At 31.4% G+C, this 12709-nt stretch overlaps 1 protein-coding gene across 4 annotated transcripts in view; it reads right to left on the reverse strand.

The window, feature by feature from the left end:
- LOC143229189 (zwei Ig domain protein zig-8-like) overlaps positions 1–12709 on the reverse strand; it is a 101775-nt gene that overhangs the window by 43152 nt on the left and 45914 nt on the right. For 3 of the 4 annotated variants that reach the window (XR_013015725.1, XR_013015724.1, XR_013015726.1), the window contains one exon: positions 2663–3351. The exons of the other annotated variant lie outside the window; for it this stretch is intronic. The gene's annotated coding sequence lies outside the window, so the exon portion shown is untranslated. Of the gene's footprint in view, positions 1–2662; positions 3352–12709 lie in introns of those variants that run through there. 4 annotated transcript variants of the gene reach the window in all.

The raw sequence follows: 12709 nt of genomic DNA on the forward strand, positions 1-12709 counted from the left end.
ATAGTTTGATAAGTTTTTAACATTCGTTGTTAATATTATTACGACTCCATTGATTTAGTTATTGTCTTTAGATCTGGAGACTGAGATCACTAGCTATGTCTATAGTAATCTAAAGGTATTGTTGAAGTGAGACAGTCAGTAGACAGCTGAATACTATTCTTAATGTCACACAGATATGAACTCAAATACAGTGAGAAAGAGAGATGGTGGGTGCATCATTAATTTTCTAGTTTAGGTTTACAAAGTACTATGATAGAAAATGCTTCTGTCTATGCATATTAAAAATTTTATCACCGTATTAGCGTAAATATACATTCTATATACATCTCCATACATAACTATCAATTGTTTAAACGGAAATCAACTTGTAATACTATATTAAGAATGTACTTTGGTCATAATTATGAAAACTTTATGAAATAGCAAGTGTAAAGTGCGTTTTGATTTTGTATTTCTGAATTGCATTTCAAAGATTTTAAATATGTCATGAATTTAATGTCACTTTCCGAAGTCTATTTATCGTTAATTATTTTTAAACCTCTTGATTTTATTCATTCATTAATCCTATCTTTATGAATTAAGATTACGTGTAAATCCAGCAACAAGTGCTTTGTAAGTCTCATTTAACACAGCTAAAGCTAAATTAGATATCTGTGAATTGATTAATTTGTAGATCTTAAGAAAAAATATTGTTTTTGAAGTAATTTTGGCGTTGATTGTTTGTAATATTTATCAACTTATAAATCATATCCAATATTAGCAATGATTAAATAAATATGAGGTCAGTAGATACGCAAAGCTAGATTACCTGATTGACCGTAGTATTAATTGGATAATATTAATTTTGGGTCTTGCCCTAAGTGAAACTACACGTGTAGTATTGAATTCCTTATTTAGAACTTTAATGAGAATTTAGGATTGAGATGAACACATCCATAATGTATAGGGGACAGATGCTGCTAATTTTATGCATAAGTTGCAGCCTTCGTGTTGTTTATCATAGTCATGACTGCAAGGAATTGGTAGACAAGATGCTTTGAACTACAATGCTGGATTACAAAATGAGGAAGAAATCGTAATTTCGTGTGATGAATTTCTTTATTTCTTCTAAGATGGATGATTTTCATCTTGATACCTATACTATACCTGACCAAATACATCATGAAACGAATGTCTCCTCATACTGTCATGCCTTGGAAAATACTGCAATACTTCTATCAGTACTATATAGCTGAGATAAATGCCGCCCTTAAGGTTCTGAATTATTTCAGATTTACAGTCGATTTTAAGAAATATGACTATTTAAATTTTTAAACTTGTATCAATAGATGATAGAAAGCATTGCTGGTGCCTAAAATGGGCTCAATTTCATTACATATTAAAATGGACCCTCAACGACGGCAACATAACCTATACGATTTTCAATATATGATATCCCAGTTTGTTGTTAATATAAAACATAAGTGTGTGACATTTCTCCTAGGTTGTGATGTATTATATGGTGTCTATTAAGCTACACACTGTCCCTCTAGTAGCATAGAACTGTCTATACATCCACACATTCCTTGCATAAATCAGCGCGAATGAAATCAATACATAAAGTTATACTTCGTGGTGCTTCCACTACGTTACAACTATTATGAATTTTCTACAGTAACATGTACTTTAAGCTTTAATTATATGTTATGCGTTCCTATACTGTTATCACGTTTGTTAAAGTTGTTAAGTTGACATTAAAGCTTATAGTTGAATACAATTTGTATATAAGCTAAGGACGGCCATTACTAACTTCGTGTTTTCGCTTGTTATTGAGTACAAAGCTACACTCTACGTCGATAGTGTTTTAAGCTTGCAACCTTACCGAGGGAGAAGAACATCAACTTTATGCTTACATAATTATTTATGTAAATCATATTGATTCTCAGAACCCAAACATTTATAATTCTAAGAATTATAAAATTCACACATAAACTTGTCTTGTCATAATAAATAAAGTTGCACTGTTTACAAGTAAATTATCCATGGGTTCAGTAACGAGATTATAGAAATTACAGTTAAAAGTAGGTAATTTAAACAAACAGGATTTTACAATTTCATTAAGTACAAGCTACTTTAAATTTTACAGTTAAATTTGTCACTGTGTAAATTACCCACGTATTTACTCTTTCATCCAAATGTATCTTTTGTGTAAATTACAAAATACAGATTTTTGCTGTTTACCCAAATTTTACAATTAAGTTTTTCTTTATCATTGTGTAAATCACCAAAATATGAACTTTAAAATAAAAATTATCTTTGTACTTTTAACTAAAGATTTCAAGTTTTAACCTAATAAAATAAAATATTCTCAATATTCGCAATTTTTAATACGAAAAGCGTGTAATTTGTTTTAGTGTGAGTCATGGGAAAAATGTTTTGTTTTGTTTTGTTTTTATTAAATCATAATATAAGTAAATTAATAATATTTTTCACCAAGACGTACGAGTATAGACATTTGCTCAATTGTTTTCTCTTTTGAGGTGATCCAGTGAAAAGAATAGAGCTATAAATATTTTAATCTAATTCACTAAATCATGTTAAAACATCATAGAAAAAAATCAAAAATGAATTTTCACTAGTTCTCTGTGTATTATTAAAATGATCACCAAGAGGATACTTTAAGATAACTTTTCTTTATTACTGATAACAAAACAAACACTTTTCCTAGAATTGAGAGAGTGGTCCAATTTGTCTTTTCCAACTGAAATGGAACACTGTGTGCTATGAAATACAGAACTGAGATATTTATTAAAAGTAATCATTTTAACATTATATGAGTCTTCTGACTCATGATAAATGCGATAAAGACAATATTATTAGTTAGGTGAAAAAATAATTAAATTCGTGTATGAGAAGATGATCGTGGAACAAGTTCAAAATGTTGGATTTATTTGAAAACTTCTCCACTAGAGCAAACTGACAAGGAAATGAATGTTGAATGTAAGATTGGTATTCCACGTGGAAGAAACGGAATAAGGCTGAAACGACCGACATATGTCACGCTGACAGGTCCCGGTGGCTGCCTTGGAAACATTCCATTGCTGTTTTCTCTTCTCTCAAGACAAATTTTATCTTAGCTTAAATCAGTTAAGTAAACGTCTTGTCTCATTTCACAGTTTGTCTATCGAAAGTCATCGATCTTCTCCCTGGTTGGAGGCACAACAATGTTACGTCAACTTCAATGTAATAGAATGTATATCTATACTCAAAGTGATGCTCGAAGTTACCAGTTACATAAAACCTTAGACGTGGCTTGGTTTCTAAACCGTTTATTTTCCTTCAAATGTTAGTAACATTCTTCTGACATTCTGGCTGTAACAAAGAAGAATAAATTACCAAAAAAGAAAAATATTACAAGATGGAGGCAACCATGCAACATCAGACATGATTTTGGAAAGTTTACAGTTGAAGGAAGAGCATTTCTAAGGAATTATTACATTAATTAAAGTAAACATACAAGTTACAGTGAATTAGTATTTTGTTCAGCCACTCTGCAGTTTCTTTTACAAGTACACTTTGAGGATTTAATTAATCGAGCTCATATAAATATGCTTTAGTTAGTCTTTCCTATCCAAAATTAATATGTACGCAAAATAAATGTATGAAAACATGTAAACAAATATGTCGTGTAATTTTGGTATAGTTTGTTTTTGTAACAAAGAAAATATACTTTCTTTCTACTTACACTTTGATTGTTACCAGAATTTCATCTTATTTTATAGACATAATTTTCTATTGAACAGAATTGAACATAATGAAATAGTTAAAAAAAAACAAACAAAAATTCCAGTCTCGATCCTGAAATAATGCCAAACTTTGCATACAAGAAATTTAACAAAGACAAAGATCTGTTGTAGCTTTTCTCAGAAATATACAGCAAAAGCAATATCTCAAAACTGATCGATCTTTATCTTGTTGTCGTTTTCCTTTAAATCGAAGAAAACGGATTTTTTCCTGTAACATTTCGATTGGGAGTTATAAATATTTTTAGCACATAAAGGATTTTGAGAAGTTGTTGAAATAATGTTATTGTTGTTTCTTAATTTCTTGAAATCATAAATAATTTTGTTACGTTTTATTCCTTCGATTACGCAATAATTATTTTTAATAAGTAAAAAATGCGAACGAAGCTGTAGTTCAGTTTACTGAAGCACATTTTAAGTACATTAATTATTTACATTATAAAACACAATAAACAATAAAAACTTACTGTTTTGTTTTCAATTTATCAAAAGACAAGTTATCTTTAATTTTCTTTCAAACGTCTGATTTCTCTAGACGATTCCACTTGAACACATTAGTAGCTGATATAACACATAACATCGCATTCTTGATCTTGATTGTATTTTATCTTATATATGCTTTTGAGCTATTTTAAATGAAAAACGCAGCAAAAATCTAATAGTGAAGATGACAGTTAAACCAGATACAGCAGCGACTTTTACGTGGTCAAACTGACATTTAAAGGAAATGCATCAGGTACAAATATGCGATTGCGTCAATATATTTTCTGTATTCTAACAAACATTCTCTATCAAATATAGTGTTTAAGACTAACCCCACAGCTGAAACTTTGCACAAGTCATCCCAGTAAACATTATATGGTTAATAAGGAAATTTATCGAAGAAACTTTAATAATAATTCTGTAATTCAGATAGTATACCATAAATAAGGAATATTCTGGCGAAGATTCACTACGATGGTATTTGTAAAACATTTCTCGTTGAAAAGTCTGAGATATTCCGGAAATAATTATCAGTATGGTGTTATCTTTTCCATGATTCTTTTTTACTAGCTTTAATAATTCAAGCTATAATATATTATTTCATTGTTCACATGGTAACAAATATTCTATGATTACAACGGCTTTTGCACTGTCATATCAATCGAATTCTCTATGATCATTTGGCATATTACACTGTACGTGTAAATGAGCATTGTCTAATGTGTCGTTAGCATTGCACTCCAGGGAAAAGACGTCAGTAGCAAAGGGAAACAATGGATGGAAGCGAAATATTCCATGATGGCTAATTCCGTACATTAATTCGAACTGCAGGGCAAACAAACGAGCAACCGCAGATCAACTGACCACAAATTTCAACTTGGGGCGAGAGCAGTCAGTTTCGTCAAGAACAGAATGGGATACCATAATAGTGGTGCAGTGCACAAACCACTCATCACATCTGGTAATGTACGGTTACGCGTCCAGTTGTGTAAAGATCACAAGCTATGTACTGGTGAACAGTGGAGAAATGTGTTAAGGTCTTACTTCATCATATTTTCGATAAATGGACGAGTACATATGTGGCGACAACATAAAGATTTCTACAGCCCTGAGTACTTGGTTCCAACAGTGAAGAGTTCTAATGGTTCTGTAATGATGTGAGGCGCATTTTTCTAGCATGGTTTGGGTGAACTCATACCATTATTTAATGGTATTGAGGGATTGTCTTCATCCCATGTTAGGGCATTTCTGTCTATATAACAATGTCCCCGTCCACAGAGCACGAGCAGTCGTCCAAAAGTTTGAAGAGCATGGCAGTGATGTCATCCATATGTCATGGTCTTCTCAGTCACCAGATCTTAATTTAATCCAACAAATATAGGATATTCTTGAACGACGTCTGAGACAGCGTTTTTTCACTGCTATCAACTAGACATGATTTGATTAACTTTTTTGTAGAATTCCTGATGCTGGTAGATTGTATGTTACGGTGTATACAAATATTACTAGCCGCACGTAGTGGCCCAACATCATATTAAGTTATAATGGTTGCTAATCTTGCATTGTTTATCCTACTGCTTGTCGATTTAAACAGTATATTTCGTGAAATCCCCCTGAATTTTTCTCACAAATTTCATAAGCAACTTATGACATCAGACAGAGAGAGAAAGAAGGATATATGCTTACATTGATACTTTAGATGTTTTCAGGAAAATAATTTTAAGAATAAAAGTAGTTACTGAATTTGTTAAATTGTCTAATGCGCAGAAGCCAAAAAGAACCTTGAATCTTCAAGACATTCATCTGCTTATAAAGTTCTCTATGTAGCATTTCTGTCACGTAAAATTTCCACTTGTATTTCAATGATGAATAATCAGTTATCAAAAATATACATTCCACCATACCTAACTAATGAAGACAAAAACAAGAAAAGAGAAGTATCTTCTTTCTACCAGCCATATTTAAACAGATTACAGGAGCAAATTTAAATTAATTAATAGAGTAAAAAGGTTGTTGTTTTTAAATATATAGAAGTAATGTGTGATTAACGTTGTGTTGAAACAATGTGAAGGAAATCGTCATTTTATTGAAACCAGATTTGCACATTCATTACTTTTATGTCTCCTGATTGCTCAATAGTAAGCTAGAGAACACTTAGTAATGGATTTTTATACACATAGTGAGCAGAGCATACATAACCCCTTGTATAGCATTCTATCCACTTTTACGAATTCCTTATCCATATATTTCAACTGAAGCTATATCCAAAATATTATATATTAAAATGCTCATCTGAAAGTGGAAGTAAACAAAAATAACCTTGACCCAGGTTCGGCAAGACAAGGAATTGGCATACCAATACATCATCGACATCAGAAGTAGTTTACTTGGTGGTGTAATATTATCACATAACCATATTATACCACCTAGTAACATACCTTAAAGTAATTAATCTTGCTACAAAAAGCCCTGAAAATCTATCTGTTTCATTCTCTACCTGAAACACCATGAACAACAGTTAGAGTTTTTAATAGTGTGAATAAATAAATATATTAATTTGATGTATTTGAATAATTAGTCCTTCATTAATTTAATTTCCTTTTTCTTAACAGACACCTATTTAATGTCTTAGTCCAGAGGCATTTACTTTCACTTGCCTAGTGTCGGGTCCAGCTGGAAATAGTAAAAGTCAATTTGTTAGCAATGTGTCATTAAATTATCATGATATTATTTACCTTACTCCAGGAAATTTTGTATATGATTCTAAAAAAAATTTCAACAGTTATATCCAAGCTTCATATAAACCATTTTTAACATCCGTTATGTGAAAGGTTTACTTGAAAAGTTTGGTGATGATTTACAACCGTAAAGAACCAATATTTTTATAACTGATGATCTTATGTGTGAAAGTGGAGATAATAACGGAGTCTCCCAAATGTTTATACGTGAAAGCAATCATTTGAATTTACTTGTGTTGTATATTGAACAGAATCTATCTTATTAGGGTGGAGAAATACACAACGTCAGTTTAAACACTTAATACATACATTTGTTCAAGAACGTTAGAGATAACTCTCAGCTGAATGTTTTAGTACTTTTAAGAAGCTTCTCGAGACGTAACTTTTCAACTGTTTGAATATCTAATCTTCGAATTGAAACTCAAAACTCCTGTAAATATATTTCTTCGTTCTCTATTTTTTCAAGCTGATATACATCTGAATGACCAACGCATTTCTTCATCTCACAATCTCTATGCCTGTAAGGCGTACATGAAAACACTATTTAGTTATAATGGAGAAGCCATCTGACTGTGTCCACGTGCGTAAAGGACCTGGGAGTGGTTCTGATGATCTCGACGTTGATGATGGAGATAATGATGGAATCAAAGACTGATAGATAAATACCTAAGATTGTAAAACGTGATTAGTCATTTTAATTTTTACATCTGTTTATTCATAAGAGGTTCTTACCAAATGGTGTTACTTTAAAACTGCGCTTCCTACAAACTGAATATGTTTTTCGTATTATGTTGAGTGACGGCTTAGATTTCAAACTTATTCTACAATACATTTCTATCTATGACAGAAAAACAAAAAATAAGTCCTTTGATTGTTCTGTTGCCTGAAAAAATCATTGCAGAATAAAGCTACTAATATCATTTGAACTAAGTAGAGTACAAATCATTTTTAATTTATGGGGTGCACGTTTCAGCGTCGCGTTGTGTTACGTAAGGAGATATTGAAGGGGTTTTCATAGTACATTTAACTGCTCAAAAGTATACTTCACAAAGTATGTAGTGTTTTCATATATTGTTAAAGCATTACACTATGAGAACCTGTCATTATATACTATAATTATATATGATTAATTCATGCTAACTTGTCGAAATTGGGTCATGTATTGATGATTTAATCTTATTAAACCACATAGAAATGATCCCCCTGGTGTTGATGACGTATCTGAATAAAAGAGAGATAAATCTGATCAATATCTTCGGTATGTCCTTACATTTGTATGACCTTGTTGAAATTGAGTCAACGTCATTTCTGTTTACTGCTCTTTCTAGATAAGCATTTTAACTACTTACGTTCATTTCTTTAAACTAAAACAATCACTTGATATCGAAATTATAACCATTTATTTTCTCTGAAGCAAAGTTAATATATTCATTTATTTTACAAAATTTCATTAATATTCTCGATTCTTCTAACTGTACGTATATTTGTAAAAAATAAATAAATAAAGTATAATCAGAATTGTAATAATAAAGTAAGATAATGCGAATCTGCTGACTGATATAAGAGAATGCCAGCCACCCACTTCATATATTTGCTAAAAAAATCATATATCTGATGATCAGTCACCTCAGTTAGTTCATTTGTTATGCAAATCATATATGCTATGATAAATCATGTCGTTTAATGCAAAGTAGTTCAACTTCTGTTTTACATGCTAATCTCACAATTTTGTATTTTATGTGTCCTTTTAATGCATATCAGAAAAGCTTAAAATGCTAAATGTTGTTTATGAAATTTGGATAAATCTGTTATAGATTGGCTACAAGTGTCTTAGTGTCGTCAATAAAATGCTGAACTACTTCCGCACTAATGATACAATAACTGAAACATTTTGATAAGGCAGAATACCGTTTACAACACAAATCGACGAATGTTATTTGCTACTGTAGGATATCTTTTCCAAGACTAAGCTCCATGTTTGCAGCCACAACATGACGTTTTTCAGTTTAAAAACAAACTTATAATACCATCGTATGTGCCAGGTGTCCTGTATGATGCATTTTACTTTAAGCAAAAACAAGAAATAAAATGGCTTAACTCCATGGTGCTATAAATGTTTCCGGTGGATCAACGAACCATGCTTCACCCTTCTGTCAGTTTGTTTGTTTGCTTTGGTTTTGAATTTCATGCAAAGCTACATAAGGGCTATTTGCGTTAGCCATCCCTAATTTAGCAGTGTAAGACTAGAGGGAAGGCAGCTAATCACCACAATCCACCGTCAACACTTAGAATACTCTTTTATTAAAGAATAGTGGGATTTACCGTCACATTATAATGCTCCTACGGCTGAAAGAGCAAGCATGTTTAGTGTGACGAGGATTCGAACCCGCGACTCTCAAATTACGAGTCAAATGCCTTAACCATTTGGCCATGCCGTGCCTCACTTCTGTCACATGATGAGTGTATGCTCATTTTGAAGATAACCTGAAACCAGATCCAATTGTATTTTCACACAGAAATATGGTACCAATTTGGAGAGGAATGAATATCAGTGGGCGTATCAAACATTATAAGGAACATATTTTAAGTACCTTGTGCTGTTATATGTTAGAGCAACTAATTCTCTCTTTAGTCTTATAGGTGATAGCGTCCAACTTTTGCATGCTAAACAGGTCAACACATGTTTGAAGAAATGTAGATTACTCAAAAAGAGTGGTCCGCGAACTTATTAGATTTCATTCTCACCAAACATGTATAAGATTCTCTTTGGAAATGAGTCGCATTCTATGAAATATTTCCTCGAGGAGACAGCAGTAAGCTTACAGATTTGCAATGCTAAAATCCGAGACTAGTTTTCTGTTCTGAACATAACAAATTGTGTAAAACAAACCAATAAGCAAATAACTCCAAACACACCGCACCACAACATTCCCTGAAAACTGACTTTTAGAATCTTATCAACACTTTGATATTAAACATGCAACATTTATTTGTTATAGCCATATTCCATATCGAAGTTAAACATCCTGAACAATAAAAACATTAAGCCACCTCTACATATGTCCATTTAAAAATATTTCACTGTATTGTCCAATCATTTTAATTTCAACTCATATGATTTTTCATCAGATGCTAGACTGAAACAAAGGTTAACCTGAAGATGACCTAGGAAGATCTAAACGTTGTTCCCTGCTTATCAGTAAAAGTGTTAATACTCATACCAGCTATTCTGATACATTTTCATTTCCAGTAGGTTTCTCGTCATCCAGAATTACAAAAAACTGACTTGCATAAAGTTAATCGGGGTTGAATAATTGACATTCGTTTATTAAAGTGATTTAATATCTTGTTAGAAAATTATTATTTTGAATTTGAGTTATACTTTAATTGGTTTGTCTAGAGCATATTCACAATTTTAATTTTTTAACTGAAATTATATATACAAATTGAGTTATTTATACTATACATACACACTCGCATCTATTTTGTAATTGTTAAATTTATGAAGAGTTTAAATGTATATCTTATATATTTAACTGAATCTTAAAGTTTCGGACATAGATAACTCTTATCACTCTGTTTTTATAAAGATAATTTGAATTATCAAAAGTTATAAATCATACAGAGAAACGTTTTACTAGTTTAACTAATCGAAAATGAAAGTATACTGTTTCTTAAACATTACTAACGAAACATTATTTCTCTAAAACCATGCGGCTTAATGTGGTTCAATTGTTAGAAGTTATTCTTCTGTTGATTTAAACAAGTCACTAAATAAAGTTGATCAGTAAGTGCTAGATAAAAGACTCTTCTACAGAAGTTTTAAAATTAATTAGAGTATCTAGAACTAATTACGTGAATTGAGCCCGAAGAGTCTAAATGAAAGTATTTTTCTAGAATACATTCTAAGAAACAACTTTAGTCATTTCCACTACCAATCTACAATCTAATATTCATAATAGAAGAATAATAGTTCTGGAAATGTTTGGCTTGGATAGAAAATGGGATTATTACATTTTAAGACATTTGCTGAGATAAAACTATTTTAATATAATGTAGAGTTTGTTCGTTTAGCAGTGTAAAACCACAGGGAAGGCAGCTAGTCATCACTATCCACCGCCACCTCTTGGGCTACTTTTTTACCAACGAATAGTGGGATTAACCGTCACATTATAACGACCTCACGGATGAAAGGGCAACCATGTTTCGTGCGACATGGATTCGAACCCGCAACCCTCAGATTATGAGTCGAGCGCCTAAACTACTTGGCCATGCCTGGCTTATATGTAGAGTCGTTCTTCTTTAAATACTTCTTTACCCTCTTTCAACTGAAATAACACAGAAGGTTAATTAAATGGTATCGCTATCATTTCGTTAGACTGATTACTTCAGACAAACGCAGCTGCAGAGACAGAATAAAGCGTCCCATAACTTACATATTCTAATTGTGTCCTCATTAATACTAGGTCAGAACAAATTCACAAAGTCTCTACTATTATAGAGCTAAAACAATGCAGATGAAGGGCAGATAAGAAAACTTAAATCTTTTTGCATCTAGTTTGAAGAATATAGTCCAGACAAATAGTAGCAGCTGTGGAAAAGAAATAAGTCGTCAAAAAATGACTTATTCAAGAAGAATAACAGAAAAGAATATTCAGTCTATGTTCTCATCATATCACTGGAATAACTAAGATAAAACATTGAAACTATGAATGCAAATTCTACTTCTGTACACCTCAGAAAGTTACTTTAACCAAGACGGACATCAAATAACATCCCGCATATGACCTATTTCCATTTTAATGGATATTTTCAATGGATAGAAGATACGAATACAAAAACTACAGCCATCCATTTTTTAACATGGCTTTCTGTGGGTAAGCCACCACATGCACCTTTGTTACATGAACGATACAGAAATAATTACACATACTTTAAAAGGTGAGTCTGCATAAGGATTCCAGAGAGCATTTAGGTAAGATTCGGCGTTTTTATTTTTTCTCAGCCGTATCGCCGATCTGACCAGCAGTAAAGCTAGCTTTGAAAAAGTGTATGAGATATTAACTTCTGTTGTGGCCTTTGTTTACATTCTGTTGGAATGAAAATATAACAATGAAAACTGTTGAAATTTTATCATAAATTCAAAGGTAAGTTGATGTTCTAACATAACGAAAACACAAGTCAGTGATATACTACATATTTAACTATACGATCTTATAAATTTGGTAACATATAGGAGTTTAACACAGTAAAAAACTATAAAATTACACATCTTCGAAACTCACTCTTTAAACGAATAAAAAATTACAATAAATTGATCAACCGTGTAAAAATTAAATTATCATAAAGTATGGTAGGATAAAACGTAAAATACAATAATCACTTGAAAAAACAGTAAAGTATGAATTCGGTGTGAAACAAAATATGAAACAAAAACAACACAAATTATCAAGGTATGAAAAGTAACGAAACGGGTCATTAAAACATCAAATAAAGAATGTTACAAAAACTTACTCGAACAAAAAGATAAGCATTACACAAATCAAACTCTTTGCATCGTGGCAACTTAAGATTTTATTTGACCTACAACTTACAGGGAAATAAAATGAAATCAATTGAAATACAATAGAAATAAGATAATTGAATTATAATATTCAAATTCAAAATAAGTAAAATAAGTTTAATTACAAGCAAATAAACAAATCT

The sequence above is a fragment of the Tachypleus tridentatus genome, chromosome 10, assembly GCF_004210375.1.
Source record: "Tachypleus tridentatus isolate NWPU-2018 chromosome 10, ASM421037v1, whole genome shotgun sequence".
Classification (NCBI taxonomy): domain Eukaryota; kingdom Metazoa; phylum Arthropoda; class Merostomata; order Xiphosura; family Limulidae; genus Tachypleus; species Tachypleus tridentatus.